We start from the raw sequence: 24563 nt of genomic DNA on the forward strand, positions 1-24563 counted from the left end.
CTCTGTTTCTTTGTCCATACATGCTGCCAGACCTGCTCAGCTTCTCCAACATTTTCTGTGTTTGCTTCAGATGCACAGCATCTGCGAAGTTTGCTTTTATTTTTGTAAAAACTGAATTAGGGTTCATGTCAGAAGACTCATAAACCCTCCTCTCATTTATCTCTCCACCCTTCAGTCACTCTGCTTGTATTCCTGATGAAGGGCTTTTGCCCGAAACATCGATTTTACTGGTCCTCAGATGCTGCCTGAACTGCTGTGCTTTTCCAGGACCACTATCTCCAGAATCTGGTTTTCAGCATCCGCAGTCATTGTTTTTACCTCATAAACACATCAGATCAGTTGGGCCAAATGACCTGTCACACTGCACACATTCTACAATAATAATCCAAAGCCAGTATACTAATGAAAAGTAAACCTACCAGCTCCTGGCATTTTAAAAAAGTCATCACTGCGTTTGCACCAGCAGCCTTCTCTGTATCATTTCAATATTAGTATCTGGGTTGCCAAAACAAGCACAAGCCAACACAAACAGTATAAAACCACTTATGGTGATTTAGTGGTAATGTCCCTATCTCTGAGCCAGAAGGCTTAGGTTGTTGGAAAAGCTCAGCAGGTCTGGCAGCATCTGCAGAGAAATCAGTGACCCTTTCCCAGAACTGATGGAAGCCAGGAAAAATGTCAGTTTATACAGGTATACAGAAGATAGGGTTGGGGGAGGGGGTAAGGAGTAAATGATAGGTGAAGATAGAGCCCAAAGAGAGAGAGAAGAGCAGTTGGACAGGCAAAGGGGTGGGCAATGAGCTGGCTAGGAGTGTAATAGCTGTTAATGGGGACTTTTAGTGACTGATGATGGATTGTGTGAATTAGCAGACTGAGAGATAACAAGGCCTGGGTGTGTGGGAGTTGGGGTAAGGACATGGGAGAGCTCAAGGCCTACTGAATCCAGAAGGCTGCAGGGTTCCCAAGTGGAAAATGAGGTGCTGATCTTGGGTTCAAATCCCACCTGTTCCAGAGGAGTTTAATAACATCCCTGAACAGGTTGATTAGAAATTATCTGGAACAGAAATGTGAGCAGGCAGAGATTTAGACTATCAAATATTTAGTGGAACAAATCAGGACCAACCAGCTCAGCAGAAGAGTTGAACAAAATGCTTCAGTCCAGAATGAATCACAAATCACAACACAAACAAACACACTTCAACAATGAGGAGTACCTGTGATTGAATAAGTTCCTGGAACAGCAACACCTTTTCAGAGAGGGGAGGATCTGTGTTGGGAGTAGCAGGTTCTAATCACCAGTCTCCTTGCAGGAAATCAACTAGATTCAAGATTCCTAGCTAGTGAAAGTCAGGTGAATTGCGGCCTGGAACTTCAGGATGTGAGATTTCCAGAGTCTAAAATTTACCAAATTCTGCAGGGGACAGATTACAAAACTTGGTCCCCAGAACAGGGTATTCCAGAAGCCCCACACAGAACAGCTCATTCCACTTGGGAACAAGCCACAATTAGGTAAATTAGCTCTCACAGACAAATCACCTATCTTCTCTATTAGTCTGTTAAAAGTCTAACTGGCACAGTTTTGACAAGAATAAGCAAAATAACCAGCACTTGCTCGGCACCACAGACTGTTCTGAACCGACCCTATATGGAAGGCCCCAGTTTCAGTTTTGTTTCTGATCCGCCCTGCCTGGTCACAATGAAGAGAATGATTTGCTCTCTCGGGTGGGGATTTACCGACCTCCTTAAACACTGGCTGGCTGATTGAAAAACCAGCTCCACCTTCCCTGTTTATAAAACCGCCCGGGCTAGTTTCACTTTCGATTCCCAGATTAAAAAAAACACATTCAGTTCAGAGGGCTCACGAGTTGCCTGCAACTTCCATGCTCACCCAATAATAGTAACTACTCAAAATCTTCCGTTCCCGCTCCCACTCTGAAAACACACTTATGCCTTTAACTGCACAGGCTGATTTTTCTTTCATGACACTGGACTTCACAGCGCAATGGGCAGGCAACCCTCAGTCCTCTGTGGCAGACACAATATAAATTGTCCCAGCCAGTGAACCGACCGCAGCCTTTCTGCAGTAAAACGCCACAAACTGACGAGCATGGTCAAATGTTAAAAAGGAAGAGAATGATGGTCATCGACTGAGTTTAAACTTGGAACGTAAAGCCACCCGAGCATCACCACACAATAGGTGGACCCCACCGTAAATATTGTGATTGGGCGCTTGGGAGGGTGTCCAAAGGTCGCACATGGCGTTATAGAAACGCAGATCCACTCATTCGATTGATGACAATACAGCAATGGTGTATGCAGCACTTCAGACCCCCGCAGAATTTGCGGCGGCATGGTGGCTCAGTGGTTTGCACCGCTGCCTCTCAGCGCCAGAGAACCCCCCGGTTCGACACCATCCTACGCGGAGTTTGCACGTTCGTCCCCGTTTCCTCCTAAAGGCGTGCAGGTTAGACGGATTAGCTACGGTAAGTGCAGGGTTGCGGGGCTGTGGGGGTGCGAATGAGTGGGATGCTCCTTGGGAGGCATTTCTTCCACTCTGCAGGGATTCTGTGAGTCTCTGAAATTCTGCCTCTGAGCATTACTCTTAGTAGTTTGGTTAGCTAGAATGACCACCACCCCACAAACATTTTTCTGGGGTTTTTTTTTTGACAATTTTCAGGGTAATTTTTGCACATAATTTGCTATCAAATGTTGCGATCAGAGAACAGTGGGTCACAGACGATACCAAATACAAGTCATACAGCACAGAATCAGGCTTTTGTCCATGCCAACCAAGTGGGCTAGTTCTGAGGAAGGAGAAAGTGAGGTCTGCAGATGCTGGAGATCAGAGCTGGAAATGTGTTGCTGGAAAAGCGCAGGTCAGGCAGCATCCAGGGAACAGGAGAATCGACGTTTCGGGCATAAGCCCTTCTTCAGGCTTATGCCCGAAACGTCGATTCTCCTGTTCCCTGGATGCTGCCTGACCTGCGCTTTTCCAGCAACACATTTCCAGCTTAGTTCTGAGGAAGGGTCACTTCACCTCAAACATTAACTCTGATTACTCTCCAAAGATGCTGCCAGACCTGCTGAGGTTTTACAACAATTTCTACTTCTGTCGCTGTTCTTGTTAGCTTAGCCCATACCAGAACGCCAACTTGGAGTGGTTCAGGGAACACCTGAGAGACACGCACCAAACAACCACACAGCCCTGTGGCCAACTACCCCCCAAGCACATGCAAGTCCTGAGCCGCCTCCACTACCAAATCAATGCCACCCACCATCTGAAGGAAGAACACCTCATCTTCTCAGAATCCCTACAGCAACCCTCGAAAAAGTAACCCACCCAGACCAATTCCCCAACCCTATTACTCTCCATTTACCTCTGACTTATGCACCTAACCTGAACACTATGGGACAATTTAGCATAGCCAACCCACCCTCACCTGCACATCTTTGGATTGTGGGAGGAAACCGGAGCATCTGGAAGAAAGCCACACGGATACGGGGAATGTGCAAACTCCACACAGGTAGCTGCTCAAGGCTGGAATCAACCCTGGATCCCTGGTGCTGTGAGGCAGTTGCGCTAACTACTGAGCCACCATGCCACCCTTGTGCCTCAGGTCCCTATAATCAACATCAACTTCACCAGTTTCCAAATCTCCCCTCACACCACCCCATCCCAGCTCTAACCCTCCAATAAGCATACCTCCCTCTTGACCTGTCCATCTCCCTTCCAAACCATCTGTTCCACCCTCCCCTCGACCAATCATAATTACCTCCCACCTGCATCCACCTACAGCCTTCCCACCTACTTTCCCCCCACCCCCCCATTTTATCTCAGCCCCCTTCCCCACTCCTGCTGAAGAGCTTATGCCCAAAACATCGTCTCTCCTGCTTCTCAGATGCTGCCTGACCTGCTGCGCCTTTCCAGCGCCACACTTTTTGATCAATATCATATCCTGGCCAAACATTTTTTAAATGTTGTAATTGTACCAGCCTCCACCACTTTCTCCGACAGCTCGTTCCGTAGATGCACCACCCTCTGGGTGAAAAGGTTTCCCCTCAAGTCTCTTTTAAATCTTTCCCCTCTCACCTTAAACCTAAGCCCTCTAGTTTTGGACTCCCCTCCGCCACCCCCACCCCAGGAAAAACAGACCTTGGCTATTCGCCCTATCCATGCCCCTCACTCAGCCTCTTCCAGTGTTCCAGGGGGAGATAAACCTCAACCTATCCAGCCCCTCACTATAGCTCAACTTTCTAGTCTGAGTAACATGCTTGTAAGTTTATTTTTTGCACCCCTTCCAGTTTAAAAACATCCTTCCTATAGCCAAATGTCATGCCAGTCACAGGAAAAACTACATTGAGCAAAAGGGTATAGATTGATGTGTTAAGATTTTTCGACAGATTCAGGAATGGATTAAGAATACTTCACAACGATGTTCAATGAGGGGACATGTGTGGAGCATAAACACTGACACAGCGGCTCGGTGGCACAGTGGTTAGCTCTGCTGCCTCACAGCGCCAGAGACCCGGGTTAAATTCCCACCTCAGGTGACTATTTGTGTGGAGTTTGCACATTCTCCCTGTGTCTGCATGGGTTTCCTCCGGGTGCTCGGGTTTCCTCCCACAGTCCAAAAATGTGCAGGTTAGGTGAATTGGCCATGCTAAATTGCCCATCGTGTTAGGTGAAGGGGTAAATGTAGGAGAATGGGTCCAGGTGGGTTGCTCTTCAGAGGGTCAGTGTGGACTTGGTGGGCCAAAGGGCCTGTTTCCACACTAAGTAATCTAATCTAATCAATTGGGCCGAGCGTCTGTGAATTCCATGCCCTCAGGGAGTCAGATACTAGAAACAGACAAAGAATGTTGGTTCTGGATTAGTGGTGCTGGAAGAGCACAGCAGTTCAGGCAGCATCCAAGGAGTTTCAAAATCGACGTTTCGAGCAAAAGCCCTTCATCAGGAATAAAGCTTTTGCCCGAAACGTCGATTTCGAAGCTCCTTGGATGCTGCCTGAACTGCTGTGCTCTTCCAGCACCACTAATCCAGAATTGTTTTTACCTCAAAGAATTAGTGGGTGGCACGGTGGCACAGTGGTTAGCACTGCTGCCTCACAGCGCTTGAGACCTGGGTTCAATTCCTGCCTCAGGCGACTGACTGTGTGGAGTTTGCACGTTCTCCCAGTGTCTGCGTGGGTTTCCTCCGGGTGCTCCGGTTTCCTCCCACAGTCCAAAGATGTGCAGGGTCAGGTGAATTGGCCACACTAAATTGCCCGTAGTGTTAGGTAAGGGGTAAATGTAGGGGTATGGGTGGGTTTTGCTTCGGCGGGTCGGTGTGGACTTGTTGGGCCGAAGGGCCTGTTTCCACACTGTAATATAATCTAATCTAATGTAATGTAATGTAATCTAATCTAATGTCGGTCACAGAATTTGTTACCATTCCTCCTATACAAGAATTTTCCTGAGCACGCAGAAAAGGCATCCACAATAATCACTCTTCTCATGCTGTCTTAGTATTCTCCATCGGTCTTGAAATACTCATGAGCTTTTGCTTATGGGCAATGGTAAACACAAAATGCATATCTACAAACTGGAGGCTGGATACTACACGAACACCAGCATTGCTCAGACGACAGAATAAATTTAGCAGAATTTTTATACACAGCAACTTAACACATGATACACCAGTGTATAGGTGGGTGTTCACAGGCAGCAGCAATTTTGTGATCAGAAATCCAACCACAGGCTTTATTTTATCCTTGACGCTCAGTTATGTGATAGGTAGCATGATAAGGAGCGTGATATTCACACAAAGTGTCCACTTGAGCTTTAGCAGTGTATTTAGACTCAATGCTCCTAAATAAGTGTCACTGGTGCCTGGAGAATGTGATTTGCTACATAATAAAGTTGAATAAGTGTGGTGGTCACTGGTGGACAGTATTAATCAGATGTTAATTCTGTTCTGCTGTGTTTTGCTGCAGCTGTAACATCAGGTTTACACAAAGCTAGTGCCAAGGTAGCATGGGTAGGATTTCAAACTGACATTAGGAGAAAGTGAGGGCTGCAGATGCTGGAGATCAGAGCTGAAAATGTGTTGCGGGAAAAGCGCAGCAGGTCAGGCAGCATCCAAGGACCAGCATGAGCCCGAAACATCGATTCTGCTGGTCCTTGAATGCTGCCTGACCTGCTGCGCTTTTCCAGCAACACATTTTCAGCTTTCAAACTGACATAGGTCAGCACCCCGATCCCATGCCAGGTCCAGTACAGCACTGAATTAGGAAGGGATGGCCTATCTACTAGATTGGTTGAGCGGCACAACTGATTTTTAACCTGCGTGCTAAAGGCTAAAACAATAAAGATTTCCTCTGCTCCTCATAACCGAGCACTGTGCCTTTACCACTGACAGCAGGCAACTCAGCAGAAAATCATATTTAAAAGTGGCTGCTATATAGGACACAGTGGCCTTGGGCAGGGAAAAGAAAGACAGCCCACAAGAAAGACAGAATTGAAATCCACAATTCTGCAACCTTTTGTAATAAGGCAACATGATTGATGTTTAGTATGTAAATTGTGTTGGCAAATGAAGGACATCTCATGTCAATTTCGAACCTGGCTGAGCTATTTACCAGGGCTTATGCCCAAAACATGGATTCTTCTGCTTCTCAGATGCTGCCTGAACTGGCTGTGCTTTTCCAGCACCACACTTTGTCTGATTTCCATCAGCAGTCCTCACTTTCTCCCAGATTTTTAAATCATCAAGGGTTCAAAGGGGTATGGGGATGAGGCAGGAAAATGGAGGTGAGGACTATCGGATCAACCATGATCACATTGAATTGAGGAGCAGAGGCAATGGGCTGAATGGCCTACATCTGCTCCTACATTTTATGGTCAGTGCCCCTTTCTCCTTCAACATCTTTCTTTTGTTCAGCAACACTAAAGTTCCTCAATAGCATGTGACTGTTTGAAGACAATGTGCTGAATCTCCCCTGGTTTCAAATACAGAAAACACAGATGTAGTACCATTTGGTTCGGTTCCCAGTGTTGAAGAAGTTTGCTCAGTTCAGTCTGTAATTTCCTGTTTTAATTTCCATCCTCACAGTCCGATCTATATTAAGAATTGGGTTTCCCCTATTGCATCTCAAATCAGGCATCTCAAACTCGACTTAACACCCTGCATACATATGCATGGCCTGCTTAACATCTAAGTAACTTAACTAAGTGTCTTTGCACTCTAATGTGAATACAGTCAAAATAAAAGCTGTGTTGAATATAAATGGCTTTCTTTTAAAAAAAAGTAACTGCTGGCATATAAATGATGCCCGAAATGTGCTAGAATGACAGCATATGTGACAGAGATGAATATAAATTGCAGACCATTTACTGTTTCAATCAATATGATAATTTTTTTCAGCTCCAGACAACTTCTCAAACTTACTGTAGCTTATATGTGCAAAGCAGATGGTTGTTTATTTTAGAACCCACTAGGTAATTTCACATTTCAGTTTCACTGGCGTACCAATTTGCCGGAACTAGAAGCGCAAGAGACCCGTTCCCAACAAAATCCTTTGCACTTTCCATTTGCAAACCTCCCACACAGGTCAATTACTATCACACTCCCAGAAACCCTGTTGCCCTTCCTGAGAATAAATTGTGTGCCTAGCCAAAGCATGACCCTATTCAGTATTATTCCTTGATTCCAAAGAAGTGCCATATCCCAAATGTAGAAACTGCTAAGTACCACATAACTTAAAAAAAAAAGTTCACTCAATCTTCAGTGACTTTACTGAGCATGGAAATTCATGTGTAGCTCAGGAGTGCAGAACATAGTCACAGAATTATCACCACTAGAAGAGGTTTAGCGTGTCATGTCTGCACAGATACTCTGAATATACTATAGAAAAGTACAACATAGGAGCAGGCCCTTTGGCCCTTCATCTCTATGTTGACCATGAAGCTATTCTAAACTAATCCCATCTGTCTACACATGGTTCCTTCCTATCGGTCTAAACATCTCAAACATTGCTACCATATCTGGTTCTAGCATCACCCCTAGCAACGCATTCCAGGCACCTACCACTCTTAAAAAAAAAAAATTGCCTCACGTATCTTATTTAAACTTTCCCCCTCTCACCTTAAACCTATGCCACTCTCCTTTTTTTGACATTTCCACTCTGGGAAAAAGATTCCGCAACCCATCTTATCTGTGCTTTTCATGATTTTTAAAATATTTCTCAGGTTGTCCCTCAGCCTCAGAGGATTTCATTTCATGCAACTCTCCTGCCTTCTCCTCATGATCCTGCACATTGATCCTTTTCAAATAAGTCTCATTCCATTTTGAATGCCTCAACTGAACCTGCCTCTACCACTCTATCAGGAAGTATTCACCAGATCCTAACCACTCAGTGTGAAAACGTTTCTCATGCCATCTTTACCTATCTGCCAATTACTTTATACCTGTGCTCTCGCAAATTCAAACTGGAAACAAACTAAAAACAAACTAAATGGGAGGAGCAGGATGGAAAATTGCACCAGTATAGAACTAGGACAAGCAAGAGCATTTAAAAATGTGTGAAAGCAGAGAACTGAGCTGGTCTCTCAATCACTTCAGTTCAATTGTAAATCAAGTTTCAATCCGTGAAGGAAACATGTGAGTAACCAAATACTCAGAATTTACATAGGGCTACGCAGTTTCCTGGATCTCTGCTGCCTTTGCAGAAATTAGCAATGGCGAAACTGATCAGTCCAAGCGTCTCAAACTAGAGAGAAGGCAGGAAACTTACAAACGAACAAGTAACATAAGACAGCTGCTGCATACTGTCTTGTAACCCTGGTACACCGACACACACACACACAATTCCTCCTCTCTCATCACCCCAACCTCTCCCTCACAGTGAAACAAACTCCAGCATACACCCGATGAGTCAATACACCAAGCCATTTTGATTCAATGTCATTCCCTCAACAGCTACACTAGGAGGTAACAAGCTACAGGACAATGAGTGTTTCAAAGTTACAGGTACAATTCTGCCGGTTATGTCAAATTCCAATTGACTACAATTGTGAATAGTCGACTGTATTTCCGAGCTAGAGAGGAAAAAGCTGGTAATTGGAATGTCATTACCATGCTGCATAGCTAGCAAACAGCTTCCAATTGACAGATATAAACTAAAAACCGCAAACACTGATCAGGCAATATCTGTAGAGGGAGAAAGAGTGCAGATGTTTCAAACCCATGATACTTCATTTCACTGTTTCTTTGAACACTGGAATAAACACCATGGAGAGGTGATGTAGTTATCAGTAATCAACAACATTGGCAAAGTTTCACCCACCAATCATTCTACGCCTCTCAAAGCTGACATTCTAGAGGCCACCATCTCCTTGGTCTAGGTTATATTTCAAATGCAGTCTGCTTTGGCAGTTAATGTATACCATCCATCTTATTCACTTGGAAAATAATCCAAGTGAAGGAGAACTGAATACGAGCAGTGTTTTAAAACTGGGATTGCTGCATATCTGAAGTCAGACACACGCCTTAAATTTCTGGGCCATAGAATCATACGGCACAGAAACAGACCCTTTGGTCAAACCAGTCCATGTCAACCATGTTCCCAGACTAAACTGGTCCCACTTGCCTGCACTTGGCCTATATCACTCCAAGTATTTCTTCCTTACGCACTTATCTAAATGTCTTTTAAATGATGTAACAGTGCATGCATTCACCTCTGTCTGAAAGTTTATTCCTTACAAGAACAACTGTGTAAAAACGGTGCGGAGTATCATGTAACCATCTCTGTTTCTGACCTTATACTAGAGAAAAGGGCACTGGTAGAAGCAGCTGAAGATGGTTGGGCTTGGGACGTTATCCTGAGGAACACCTGCAGTGATGTCAGGAGCCGAGACGGCTGACTTCCACAACCAACTTATTTTATGCCAGGTATGACTCGAAACAGCCGAAAGCTCCCCCCACAACCCTTTCCTGTTGTCTCCAGTTTTGCTGGAACATCTCGATGCAACACTCAGTGGAATGCTGCCTTGACTCCTTCAGCTTATTTGCAATGTTTGAGCCAAGGTCTGTAATGAGGCAAAAATACTCTGGTGGAATGCAAATGGAGCAGGTTAGTGGGCAGGTTTTTACTAATCGAGTGCTGTTCCGCAGTGGCCGATATCCTTTCACCAAGTGACCCTTTATTTACATGTGGAGAGTCCTTAACACTGATCTAGCTCCCTCCGAGCCAGCTCTCAGTGAACAGATCCTCTGAGACTCCCGTTTATACCTGTCAGCCAGGGCTTGCCGATTGGGACTGTTAATCTGGAGGTCTGTGAGGTACACCTAGCTGATCTGCTTACACTATGCACAGCACTGTTGGTAAGCCCTTCCATCGTTTTACTGATGCTTGAGCATTGACTGATGGGGTAATAATTGGCCATGTTGGATTTGTTTCACTTATTGTGCACAGGAATAATACCCCTGAACAATTTTTCATATTGTCAACAGACACCAGTGTGGTAGGCATACTGGAACAGTTTGGACAGGAGTGCAGTAAATTCCAGAGAACAAGTCTTCAGGAGTGTTGCTGGATTATTGTGAGGATGCGGTCCAAGTATGCTTTTCCCTTATGTTGATTCCTTCAACACTTGACACAGACCCAGTTTAGCAGTTATGCCCCTTAGAACTCTATCAGCTCAAATCAGTAGCAGTACAGGTGAGTCACCCTTGGTGATGGACATTGAAGTATAACACATTCCGCACCCTTGCCAACCTCAGTGCTTCCTGCAAGTGATGGTCAATGCGAAAGAGTACTGATTCATTACCATGTAAACTCACATTGCAAGCTAATCAACAGGGTACTTCATTGCACATGTTTGACCTGATGCCAGGAGACTTCATGGGTTCCAAAGTCAATGTTAAGGACGTCCAAGGAAACTCCTAATTGTACACCACTGTTCAACCCAGCCAGTTCAGCAGACCTTGGTCAATTAATGCACCACACCCTTGTCAAACTCTCATCGTGAGAACGGAATCATTTGTACCTGAACGTGGCCACCTGACACCACACATCAGCCCAAATGTGGCTTTGGCAATTCTGCAGGTCAAGGCAGATTAATGCACAAGCATAAATTACTGCAATAATAATTCAGACAAAGTAGTTTCATTGGCAGTCAAGTGTAGACCAGAAGATCAAGAAGATAACAAAATGCCAAGACGGCAACCGAGACAAATGTTAGCAATCTCCGCAGGATAAACAGCAAAACATTTTTAAAAACAAGAACAGTTATTAAAAACGGGAAGTTTCAAACCATATGATGTAGAATTTTGCAAACAAATTCCAAGACATGACAAAATCAAGAAACAAGCAAGAACTTCCCTCCTTAAAAATGGTGAAAGAGGTACCTTTTCTCATATTTGTCTGAGAGAACAGACAGGTCCTTAATCGAATCTCAAAAGAAAAAGGCACCTTCTTAGTACTGTACTGGATTGTCGGCCTAAACGAATGTGATCAGGCCCTGGTGGGGGCTTTGAACCCACAGTTTTCTAACTCAGAGGCCAGTGAGCCATTGCGCTGAACATTAGCAGCTAGCATCATGGCCACCAAAGGCTGAGCAAAAGGTGTCACTGATATGGAAGATGCCATTATTGAATAAGCAAAAAAAAAATCATAAAGATTGGGAGGATCAGCAATTGGAAATGCAGAGTTACAGGGATAATATAGGAATCTGGGTGGAATGCTCTTTGGAGGGTCATTGTGGATTCAATGGGCCAAATTGTCAGCTTCACACTGGAGGGATTCTATGATAATTGGGTGAAAACTAGAATGAAGATCCAGAATAAGAACAACCTCATGAACAGTCGGAATCTGAATGGAAGAGAAAACACAATAAAGACAAAGCCATCTGCCATCATCTGTAAAGACAAAAGGGATCCCTGTGGGCAGGGGTAACTCAACTAAGAAAAAATAACTGACAATGAAATGGGTAAATAAAGGCTCAGGTCAAAGCTGGTAAAGGATTGAAAAATAGAAAACAATAAGCAGCAGTTGTATTAAAAGCTGAATAAGATTTTTTTTTAAAAAAGTCAACACATGGTGAACCTCAACTAAACCCTAAAGGGAGTGCAGGAAGGGAGATCTGGAGTGTATACACATGTACACATCGATGAAGGTGCCAAGGCAAGTTACGAATGTTGGTTAAAAGGCCACGGAATATCCCAGACACAGAACACAAGCAAGGAAGTTACGACAAGTTTGAATAATCCAGGTTTAGGCACAGTTCTTTAGGAAAGATGTGGCTTTAGTAAGGATGCAGAAAAGGTTGGCAAGCACCTCAGGGATTCGGGGTACGGGAGAAGCTGGCTTGCTTTCTTTTGAGACACCCGAGAGGAGATTTCATTGAGATCATCAAAATTTATAGACCAATCTTGACACTTTACAGAGAAAAACTGTACCTAATGGTAGAACAGTCAAAAGTCAGAGGATACAGATATAAAGGTGAATAGCAAAACAATAAAGACAATAGGAGGTAAAGGCTTTTTAGGGTGCACACATTCATTACTTTTGGCTTTCATAAGTGGGTGCAAAAAGCACCCGAAGAGGAAAAAAAAATCCGCAGGGCTTTAAAGGCTGGAAAAGCAGGAGGAGTTGAATTGTGGCAGAGATCAAGAACGGTGAAGACGAGCCAAATGGCCTCCAGCTCTGTGGTAATAATTGTACAATTATATAAAGAGGACTGGTTAGCACAGTTGGCTAGATGGCTAGAGCATCATGCAGAATATCGCCGACAGTGGTTGAAAGCCTGTCTCCACACCTTGCCTATTGCTGACCGAATGGTGCCCTTCACACATGGACAGAAGTGAAATGTCTCTCTCCAATGGGGAGGCAGAGGGACACTATTGAAATTACACAAGTACACTATACAGGCATAAAACTGAAATGAAATGGAGATCAGAAAGGCAGGAGATGAAGGAGGGCAGGATAAGGGCCTGCACAACAGCTAATTTTATAATATCACAAATCAGCTAAATTGATAATCCAGAGCAATTATGGCTTCGGAGTCTGATTCACAGTCAGTTTTCACTTGCAATCCATATTCTAATTAAATGAGACCCCTACTCTGTGTAGAATTAGCAATGAAATTTACCTCCTGCAATTGGTCCAGTGCATTTCAGATCAAGGTTCGACCCACTCTGAAGGGACGAGGGGGGGTGCTCAGTCAATAATATTTGTTTTGTGTATTTACAGAGTCTACCCCATCCAAAGATTTGGCAAGTTCCCACTCCTCAAGGAGATTTGACATTTGAAAAGAAATACAAGGTACTTACTTTTTGAGAAGAGGAGGATTTGGATTAAAAAGTACAACACCTACATATTCTTTTCTAAATTAATCTTGGACAGCTGCTCTTCTTTCAGTCATATAAAGAGAAATTCCACTCTAGACAATTATTCCCTGCACACTGCTACTGGACAAGATTGGAGATGCTTGCTTTAGGATTGGAGGTGCTTGCTTCCCAGGCACATGCAGTTCGTTACCTTGGAGATATGATGTGGAGGAGCTGGTGTTGGACTGGAGTGGACAAAGTTAAAAATCACAACACCAGGTTATAGCCAAACAGGTTTATTTGGAAGCACTAGCTTTCGGAGCGCTGCTTCTTCATCAGGTATCCTGTCACCACCTTCAACCACACCTGAATTAGTCTCTACCAGAGAAAAAAAAATCTTGAGCAGATATTACTTAGTAGATCATCTACTTAACCTACAGCAACTCAATTTAATGCTTAGTGTTTTAAACTCACCTGGATAAGATGGTGCTCACATATCACAGGTCCACAGACAAAGCATTAGACAGATCCCTCATGTCGTCTGCTTAGAATAAATTAAATGGAAGATGTTAGGCACCATGTGGATCTTGTTGACTTCGAGATCCTTGACTGGAGTTGTTAACCTGGGCAAACCAGGAAGTCCTAGAAGAAAGTGAGGACTGCAGATGCTGGAGATCAGAAGTGAAAAGTACAGCATCCGAGGAGCGGGAGAGTTGACGTTTCGAGCAGGAAACCTGATGAAGAGCTCATTCTCGAAATGTCGATACTCCTGCTCTCCCAATCTGGAATCCCTGGATGACAAACAAACAGGGGATTTAGAATCCCCTCAGTTCAGGGGACTGACTCCAAGCTGGCTAGTCAAACAGCCAGTGTTAAAAAAAAAGAAAAAATAAACAGGGGGATTGGGCCTTGTGAAGAAATACAGCCCCTACCTCTGATCTGGGTTCAAGTCCCTCGTACTCCAGACATATGTAAGCATCTCTGAATAGATTGTTTAGGAAAAAATAGGTATAAACAGGAGATTTAGAATCTCCTCAGTACAGGAGATTGATTGCAAGCTGGCTAGCCACAAGTTAGTAAAGGGTGACTTGGTGACAGGATACCTGATGAAGAAGCAGCACTCCGAAAGCTTCCAAATAAACCCGTTCGGCTATAACCTGGTGTTGTGATTTTTAACTTTGTCCACTCCAGTCCAACATCAGCCCCTCCACATCATATCTCCAAGATAATGAACTGCATGTGCCAGAGAAGCAAGCACTTCCAATCCTTCTGGCATTCTTGTCATCCCCAAAATTACAGGCTTCCAGATTGGTGCACCACTCTCTCAGCTGCCCACTAACAACATTAAAGTTTTAATTATCACTAGAAAACAAACCCTTCAAACAGAAGTGACAAGCACCTCCGCACATTTGCTTTAAAAAAAAGCAGTGCAGCAACCAGGCTGACTCAGATCCAACATAATAGGGTTTGCTATATCCAAACTATACTTTTAATGTTAGTATATAGCAATGCTTGCTGCATTCCTGATATATTGCTTCTAGCAATAGAATCTCTTCCGTTACAGAGGTTACAAGGACATAATGAAATCAATGGACAAATTATCTAAACAGCTTGCAAAGTCAATCAATTGTATTCATTACTGCTTCTGATTTTGTGATGGGGAACGTCAAGAATGTTTCAACAACACGTGGCATTCCTGTTTGCTGTTTGGATATAAAAATATACATATAAAATGGTAAAAAATTTGCATGTGGAGTTGTTAAGATTGTGATAAATTTGCCAGTAAAAATCAAGAAAAGCAAAATTCCTTAGTTCACAACTGTGATTTTTCACTGTGACCCATCGCACCCAAGGTGGAACGGTTACTTTGACTACTTATCTATTTACATTGACCAAGTGCATTTGATGTGCTCAAGGATTATCTGATCAAAATTCACATGTAATTAATTTACACACTCCTCCATCGCCTTGTCTAATTTTCACTCCTCTTCAGAGGATACATAATAATGATAGAGCACAGCTTTAGTCATCAGCATTTCTCCAACACCTCCATTACTCACATTATGTTGGAATTCAGACAACTAACACTGACAGACTATGTGATTGCAGAATCAATCTGGCCCTCAATGACCAACACGTGTGCACTTTTCTAGCAGGTGCACAGAGGGAAGAGAGGGGCTGGGAGGAGAGAAGAGAAGAAATCATGGACAAGACAAAGTCCCATTCATCCCAAACACCAACAGATGCACTTTACCAGGAGGCCACTGAACAGACAGCAGGAATTTGGGACTTTATTTTAAACTTCCTCTAAGTAACATAAATTGTAATGTCAAGGTGCCCTTTGGAAACGAAAGTTTCCAACTATAACAGAAGTTGGGATATGTGGGTCTGGACATTTCAGTTCAAGAAGATGGAAACTTACAAATATTAGTAGCCCATTGAGCCTCCCCCACCCACAAAAAAGATCATGCCTTTTATGCATCTATTTCCCATAACCTTGAATGCACTGCACGCAGAAATCTATCAATTTCTACCTGAAACATACCTCAGACTGAGCTTCACAATCTTCTGTGGTAGAGATTTCGCCGGGGTGGGGAAAGAAGAGTTGGTGGTTGTGTGTGCATGTGAACGAGAGGCGGAGGCCTGGAGGGGATGGGGGCAAATGTAAACTTCCCCAGTTCTCTCCCCCCTCCCCCCCCAGTGAAAAATAATGGCTTGAAAGAACTGTATTCACATAGTTTCACTAATGCAGAAGATTTGTGAAGTGCAAACATTAGACATTTCTGAGAAAGGGTCACTCGACCTGAAACTTTAACCGATTTCTCTCCACAGTTGCTGCCAGACCTGCCGTGCTTTCCCAGCAATCTCTATTTTGTTACGAACATTAGGCATATAGATTTTCAAAGAGAAACTTGTCTGTGTATTTAATATATCTCAAATAAATGTGCGCCTTATAGCTGTTTCACACAAAGTTCCCACAAACAGCAGGACAAATGTCACATGCAGTTTTTTTTTGGTGGGTTTTAAGGACACCAAGTAACCTCCTGTCTTTGACAGTATAAACCCACCTTGGGTCATTAAGGCAGCTGGCTCAGATTGGAATAGTCTAACATAGGAAAGCACTCTGCACTGGGTCCTAGCACAAACCACTGCACTGCCTGAATGTTCATAAATAGGCACCTCTTCTGATTCTGATATTTGACGTCAATACTGCCATTCCAAGGTCAAAGACTGCAGCTGGAACATGCTATGCAGGAAGCAGGACTGTGCTCTGTGCTTTATTAACCATACACTCAAACCAAACGCTTCAATCCCAGCAAAAACTTTCAGCTTTTCCAGTCAGGCAGCCAATGCTGCCATTAGGTTTACTCAGAGGGCAAGTACAGCAAGGCTCTAAATGCAGAATAAAGCTCCTTCTACACTGTCCCTATCAATCAGATAGAAAGTAAAGGAGGAGATGGCTTTTTTTTTTGATGAGGAGAGTTTCAGCTAAGTGCTTGATTGTTCTTTTAAGATTTTAAATTTGTTTTTATCTTTTGCATGCTTAAGATTAAAATCTGTGGGTAAGGAAGGGTAGTTTTTTTTTAAAAACAGAAGGTGCATCTAAGAGCTTCTTTTTAGGCCTAAGGTCACTCAAGAGACACTGTGATGGTTAGTAGATTTAGAGAGGTGGTTACATAGCATGATCATTCAGATACTGCAAACAACATGGTGGAGATCACAGCAGGTCAGACAGCATCCAGGGACAGCAAGCTAATGTTGAGTCTAGATGGATCAGTCAGATAGATGGGTGACTGTCAGGGAAGGCAGAAATGTCCTGTAGCTATTCCTCTCTCAAACAGATATTCCATTTTGGATACGGTTAAAGGGGATAGTCTTTCAGAGGAAAGCAGAAGCAGCAGTCAGATCTTGGGCACTAAGAATTAGTCTTACGTTAACTGGGGCTTAAGGTTCAAAAGAATAATTGTTAAAGGGGACTGCCCTGTCAGGGGCACAGACTGGAGATCCTGCAGCCGTGAGCATGAATCTCAGATATTACGCTGCCTTCCTCGTGCCAGGGTTTAGGACATCTCAAAGCAGTTGAAGCATACTGCCAAAGGGAAGAGTGAGTAGCCGAAAGACATTGGTAGGACAGAGGTAGTAAAGGGTTCAGACTTTGCAGAGTAAATATGAGGTTAGCTTGAAGGCTAAAAAAGCAGAACCTCACAAGTAGCAATCTCTTTTACTTCCACGTTCTAATCAGTAGGAATAAAAAGATAGAGCAGATAGATCAATTGGTTAATAGATGGTGCAATGTGCAAAGATTCAGATTTTTGAATAATTGGAATCTCTTCCAGAAAGACTTTCTGTTCAAAAGGGACAGGTTTCACCTTAACTTGAAAGGGACCAATATCCTTGCGGGAGATTAGCTAGTTCTATTTTGGGAGCCCTTAAACTAGTAGAAAGGGGCAGTTCCTACGTAGCAGTGAACTGATATAGAATGGGTGTGAATCAGAAAAGAGAAATTGGATTAGAAAAGACAGACAAGAGCAAGTCAGAGAACAAGGTAACTCTGAAGAATTAAACTGCATTTATTTCAATGCAAGGGGTCTTACAGGTAAGGCTGATGAAATCAGGGAACAGAAGTTATTACAGAATCTTGGCTGAGGGAAGGACAGGACTGGCAGCTCAGTGTACCAGGTTTTGGATATTATAGACAGGATAGAAAGGGAGGTGAGACAGAGAGGGAGTCGCATTTGCAATTAAGGAAAATATTACAACTGTAATTAGAGAGGATATTTCTGAGGGATCATCCAGTGAAACTATATGGGTAGAAATTAGAAAGGATGATGACCTCGATGGGATTATACTATTGTCCTTTCAATAGTCAGAGGGAAATTAGATTAGATTAGATTAGATTACTTACAGTGTGGAAACAGGCCCTTCGGCCCAACAAGTCCACACCGACCCGCCAAAGCGTAACCCACCCAGACCCATTCTCCTACATTTACCCCTTCACCTAACACTACGGGCAATTTAGCATGGCCAATTCACCTAACCCCTGCACATTTTTGGATTGTGGGAGGAAACCGGAGCACCCGGAGGAAACCCACGCAGACACGGGGAGAATGTGCAAACTCCACACAGAGAGTCGCCTGAGGCGGGAATTGAACCCGGGTCTCTGGCGCTGTGAAGCAGCAGTGCTAACCACTGTGCTACCGTGCCGCCCAAATTGAGGAACAAATATGTAAAGAGATCTCAGATATATGTTAAAGGCTTGGATAGTGAGGAATTTGTTAAATGTATTCATGAAAATTTTCTTTATCAATATATAAATGTACCTACCAGAGAAGCAGCAAAACTTGACCTCTTGGGAAATAAGACAGAGCAAAAGACTGAAGTGTTAGTAGGGAAACACTCTGGGAGTGACCATAATCCTATTAACCTTACAAGTCATGGAAAAAATAAGCCTTCCATAAACATTAAAGTATTTAACTGAAATAAGGGAAATTTTAAATAAGGGGAGATAAAAACTTTCAAATGGTGATTAGAATAGACTGTTCGCAGGGAAAGGGACAACTGGCAATTGGGAGGCTTTCAAAACTATGATGAGAGTTCACAGGCAATGTGTTCCTGTTAAAAGGCAAAGCTGGTAAGAATAGGGAACAATGGACGAATAAAGATATTGAGGCTATGAGAATCTCACACTAGACATAGACAATGGGGATCAAATGAATCCCTTGAGTATAAAGAGAGCAGTAAACTTTTGTTTACATGGACTTTAGTAAAGTCTTTGACAAGGTTCCACATAGTAGACTAATTAGTAATGTTACATCAAATGGGATTCAGGATAAGCTTGCCAATTGGATACAAAATTGGCTTGACAGTAGGAGACAGGTGCTGGTGATGGAGGGTTGCTTTTTGGACTGGAGGCCCGTGACCAGCGGTGTTCTACGAGGATCAGTACTGGGTCCACTTTTGTTTGCCACTTAGAAGACCAGAAGAAATAGGAGTGGAAGTAAGGCTATTGGATGAGAATATAGGAGGCATGGTTAGTAAGTTTGTGGATGACACGAAAATTGGTGGTATAGTGGACAGTGAAGGAGATTATCTCAAATTACAAAGAAATCTTGATCAATCCTATAGGAAGGGTGTTTTGAAACTTGAAAGGGTTCAGAAAATATTTATAAGGATATTGCCAGTGTTGGAGGGTCTAAGCTATAGGGAGAGGCTGAATAGTGTTTTCTCTGGACAACTGGAGGCTGAGGGGTGACCTTATTGAGGTTTATAAAATCATGAGGGGCATGGATAAGGTAAGTAGATAGGGTCTTTTCCTTGATATGAGTCCAGAACAAAGGGGATAAGTTGAGGGTGAGAGGGGAAAGGTTTAAAAGGGACCTAAGAGGCAACATTTTCATGCAGAGGGGGTGCATGTATGTAATGAGCTGCCAAAGGAAGTAGGGGGCAGGCTGGGATAATTACAACATTTAAAAGGCATCTGGATGGGTATATGAATAGGAAGGGTTTAAGAGGGATATGGGCCAAGTGCTGGCAAATGGGACTAGATTAATTTCAGATATCTGGTTGGCATGGACAAGTTGGACTGAAGGGGCTGCTGTACATGTCTATGATTCTAACTGGGTCAATGGGATGAGGATTGGCAGATGGACTTTAATTTGGATCAATATGAGGTATTGCATTTTGGTAAAACAAACAAGGGCAGGACTTACACAGTTAATGGTAGGGCCCTGGGGAGTGTTGTATAAAAGAGACAGCGAGGAGTTCAGGTAGATAATCCTTTGAAATTTGCACCACAGGTAGACAGAGTGGTTAAGGTGCTTAGCATGCTTGCCTCATTGCTCAGACCACAGAGTAGGAATTGGGACTGAAGTCATACAGAACATTGGTGAGGCCTCTTCTGGAGCAGTGTACACAGATCTGGTCTGAAAATGTGTTGCTGGAACAGCGCAGCAGGTCAGACAGCATCCAGGGAACAGGAGAATCGACGTTTCGGGCACAAAACCTGAAGGGCTTATGCCCGAAACGTCGATTCTCCTGTTCCCTGGATGCTGTCTGACCTGCTTCGCTGTTCCAGCAACACATTTTCAGCTCTGATCTCCAGCATCTGCAGACCTCACTTTCTCCACACAGATCTGGTCGCCCTGCTACAGGAAGAATATTGTTAAACTGGAGAGGGTTCAATATTTACTCAGGATGTTGCTGAATGGAGAGTTTGAGTTATAAAAATAGGCTGAGACTTTTATTCACTAGGAGCGTAGGATGTTAAGGAGTGACCTTATAGAGATTTTTAAAATCATGAAGGGTGTGGATAAGGTGAAAAGCAAGGGTCTTTTCCCTAGGGTGGGGGTGTTCAAAATTAGGGGGCATTTTTTTTAATATGAGAGGAGAATTTTAAAAAATACATGAAGGGTAACTTTTTTTTTTGTTTTAGAGCGCTTCACGAGTAGAATGAACTGCCAGAGGAAGTGGTGAAGGCAGGTACAGTTACAACATTTAAAAGATATTTGGATAAATATATGAGCTAGAAAGGTTTGGATGGATATGGGCCTAATGCAGGCAAGTGGGACTAGTTAAGTTTGGGAACATAGTCAGTGAGGACTAGTTGAACTAAAATGGTCCGAGTCAGTGTTGTTTCCACTTGAGTCTATTCTCGCAGAACGTGGGCAGCATGGCCAAGTATCCCTACTGTCTCTGAAGGTGGGGGTGAACCACCTTCTTCAACAGCAGCAATCCATGTAAGAGAAGGTGATAGCAAGAAGTTTCCAAGTGTTTGAACCTGCAGTGAAAGAACAGCAATATAAAACCAGTACAGGCTGATGTGCAAATTGTAGGGGAACCCACAAGTGACAGTTCTGTTCCAATCCAGCTGCTACTGTGTATTTCTTGGTGGTAGAGATCATGGTTTTGGAAGGTGCAGTCAAAGGAAACTTAGTGAGTTGCTGCAATGTACCTTGTGGATGGCACACTCTGCTACAATTGGACTTCAGCAGTGAAGGGAATGAATACTGAAGGTGGTCGATATGTTGCCAGTCATGTGGGACACTTTGTCTTAGACAGTGTTAAGCACCCTATGTTGTTGAGAGTTGCACTCACCCAGGCAAGTGGAGAAAATTCCATCACTCTCCTGACTTGTACTTGTAGATAGTGGACGGGCTTTGGGGAATCAGGTGATCAGTTTCTTACTGCAGATCTTCAATTTCATACCTGATGCTGCAGCCAAAGTATTAAAATGGCTGGTCCAAGTCAGTTTCTGGTCAATGGTAACTGCACAATGTTGGTTATGGGGTTTCAGTAATGTTATATCAGAGGAAGATGGATGTATTCGCTTGTGTTGGAAGACTGACATTGATGACTATTTGTATCGCATGACTGTTACTTGCTGCATATCCCAAGCCCAAATATTATTCAGGTCTTGCTGCACGTGGACACACAGTGTATCTGAGAAGTTCTAAATGGTGAAGATAATGCAATCATCAGCAAACATGCCTATCCCTGGCTTCATGATGGCAGGAAGGTCATTGATGAAGTAGCTAAAAATAGTAGGGCCTACATCACTGCACTGATGTATTCCTGCAATGTCTTGGCAGTGGGATGACTGACCTCCAACAAATTCCTTTGTGCCATGACTGACTCCAACTAGTGGAAAGCTTTGCTTATCAATTCCCACAGACTCCAGTTCTGGCTCCTTCATGCCATACTCACTCAGATGCTGCCTTGATATCAAAGGGCAGTCATTGTCACTTCACTTTGAGTTCAGTTGAGTGGTTTTGTTTTGTGTGACCCAAGTCTATAACGAGGTCAGTAGCCATACCGAACTGAGAGCCTGGGAACAATTACATTCTCAGTGCAGGATTAATAGAACTGTCAAGGACACCTTCCATCACTTTGCTGATGACCCAGAGTAGAGTAATGCTAACTGGCCAGTTTGGATTTGCCCTGCTTTCCGGTACAGGACATACCTAGATAATTTTTCACTAGTCAAGTAGATGCCAGTGTTGTAGCTGTGCTGGAACTGCTTGTCCAGAAGTGCAGCTATTTCACAGCATTCCTGCACTGCTACTGCTGCTACAATGTTGTCAGGACCATCGCCCACGCAGTGTCTCCAGTTGATGTCACATGGAATGAATTGATTTGCTTAAAGGCTGGCATCGATGATGTCGGTGACCTCCAGAGGAGACAGAGATGAATTATGCACTTGCCACTTCCAGCTATAGATGATTGCAAATGCTTCAGCGCCTTTTTTCATATTAGTGTGCTGACTCCCCCATCATTGAGGATGGGGAAATTTCCAGAGCGCTCTCCTCCACTATTGGTTGTTTAATTCTGTCCACTATCATTGATGACTAGATGTAGTAGTGATGTGGAGGAGCCAGTGTTGGACTGGGGTGGACAAAGTTAAAAAACCACAAGATAGTGTGTGATTTTTAACGATGACTAAGTGATGGATCATATCTCAGCTCTGCAGTCCAACCACATCTAAGTGTGTAGTCACATGACATCAGATTATGGTCTAACATGTTTATTTGAAATTACGAGCTTTGGAGCACTACTCCATCAGGTGAAATGAGCAGCCACCAAATGTTCGTGATTTCAAATAAACCTGTTGGATGATAATCTGGTGTCACTTGACACAGTGTGATTTTTAATGTTGTCCACCCCAGTCCAACACTGGCATCTCCACATCATTTTTCATCGGTATAGACCTATCACATGCTCCCTATACTACACTGTTCAAACATCGCAGGACGGGTACAACAGAGCTAAAGAAACAAAGAAAAAGGGTTCCTCTACCCTTTTAACCTAAATCTAAAATCTCCCATTCACTGTCCCTATCAAATACTCCCAGGACAGGGACAGCACAGGGTCAGAAACAGTGGAAAATAGATTCTCGACATGAAACTGTTTCTCTTTCACAGACCTGAGTATTTTCAGTATTCTCTATACAGACAGTCCCCAGGTTACAATCCGGTTCTGCTCTGGAGTATGTTCAAGTCAATTTGTACACAAATCAGAACACTTTACAGTACTGTATAAAATATCAGTTCGTAGTTATGAGCAAGCATGTCAGATCCTTAAAATTAATAGTAATATGGGATTTAGTTTCCAAATAGTCACGTGACTTGTAAATGCTTTTATAAAATGGGACCCCTGTATTTATTTCAGATTTCTGTTATTTGCTGCATTTTGCTCTTGTTACATCAGCCAGTTTGAAATCAGTTGTGGAAAGGGCAAAGAAAAAGTAATTCTGAAAACAATAGTTTAACTGATGTTTCTCAATCCTGTTCCTAGATCCGTGCTGTCCTACAAATAACTGCTTTGCCAATAAAACCACAACTGCACATTTAAATTCATATAGTACTTGAAGTGCTTTGGGAGGGTGTGTGGCGAGATGAGGAGGAATTGTACAAATGCAAACTTTTGATGTTGCACTTGACAGCTTTTCATGTCTCTCCCTTTACCTCGTGATATTGTCAGGGTCAAAAGCAGACACAGGGCACACAACAGAATCAAAGCCAAGTGACTATGTGCAGAAGCTAACTATTGGTGAGGAGAAATGCTAGACGTGCTGTCACACTAGCCCCTAATTCTTCCAGTACGCAATGACACTGCACGTATCACAGGATAACAAACAGAAAACAGGAGCCCTGGTCGATATCTCCCCACTGTACTCTACGGGAATGAAACGTCATCAAATGCTATCCTAGCTGTTGCTCCAGCTTAGTCCCCTTCCCACAGATACCAAATACATGCCCTTGAATAGTTTTCAACAAGGCATCAATTGGTTTGTAATCTACACAGTAACGTGGACAGCCACGCAGCACATAATTCTGCCTAATTATGTAACAGCATCGGCTTCCGCAAAGACCGTTCCCTCCGTGACTACCTGGTCAGGTCCATGCACCCCTACAACCCACCCTCCCATCCTGACACATTCCCCTGCCACCACAGGAACTGCAAAACCTGCGCCCACACCTCCTCCCTCACCTCCATCCAAGACCCTAAAGGAGCCTTCCACATCCAAAGTTTTACCTGCACATCCACCAATATCATTTATTGTATCCGTTGCTCCTGATGCTGTCTTCTCTACATTGGGGAGACTGGACACCTCCTAGTACAGCGCTTTAGGGAACATCTCCGGGACACCCGCACCAATCAACCACACCGCCCCGTGGCCCAACATTTCAACCCCCCCTCCCACTCTGCCAAGGACATGGAGGTCCTGGGCCTCCTTCACCGCCGCTCCCTCACCACCAGA

At 43.6% G+C, this 24563-nt stretch overlaps 1 protein-coding gene and 1 long non-coding RNA gene across 4 annotated transcripts in view; one reads left to right on the forward strand and one right to left on the reverse strand.

Annotated features, from left to right (window-relative positions):
- Positions 1-24563, reverse strand: part of adar (adenosine deaminase RNA specific) — a 92992-nt gene that overhangs the window by 48689 nt on the left and 19740 nt on the right. Inside the window, exon 1 of one of the 3 annotated variants that reach the window (XM_043684002.1) lies at positions 13781-13929. The exons of 1 other annotated variant lie outside the window; for it this stretch is intronic. The gene's annotated coding sequence lies outside the window, so the exon portion shown is untranslated. Of the gene's footprint in view, positions 1-1214; positions 1663-13780; positions 13930-24563 lie in introns of those variants that run through there. One more of the 3 variants, XM_043684001.1, reaches the window with a different exon arrangement.
- LOC122544713 lies at positions 2308-15529 on the forward strand. The gene is made up of 4 exons (XR_006310459.1): positions 2308-2483; positions 9806-9928; positions 13230-13301; positions 15460-15529. It is a non-coding gene; the product is annotated as an uncharacterized LOC122544713 (long non-coding RNA).

Source organism: Chiloscyllium plagiosum, chromosome 51 (genome assembly GCF_004010195.1).
Source record: "Chiloscyllium plagiosum isolate BGI_BamShark_2017 chromosome 51, ASM401019v2, whole genome shotgun sequence".
NCBI lineage: Eukaryota > Metazoa > Chordata > Chondrichthyes > Orectolobiformes > Hemiscylliidae > Chiloscyllium > Chiloscyllium plagiosum.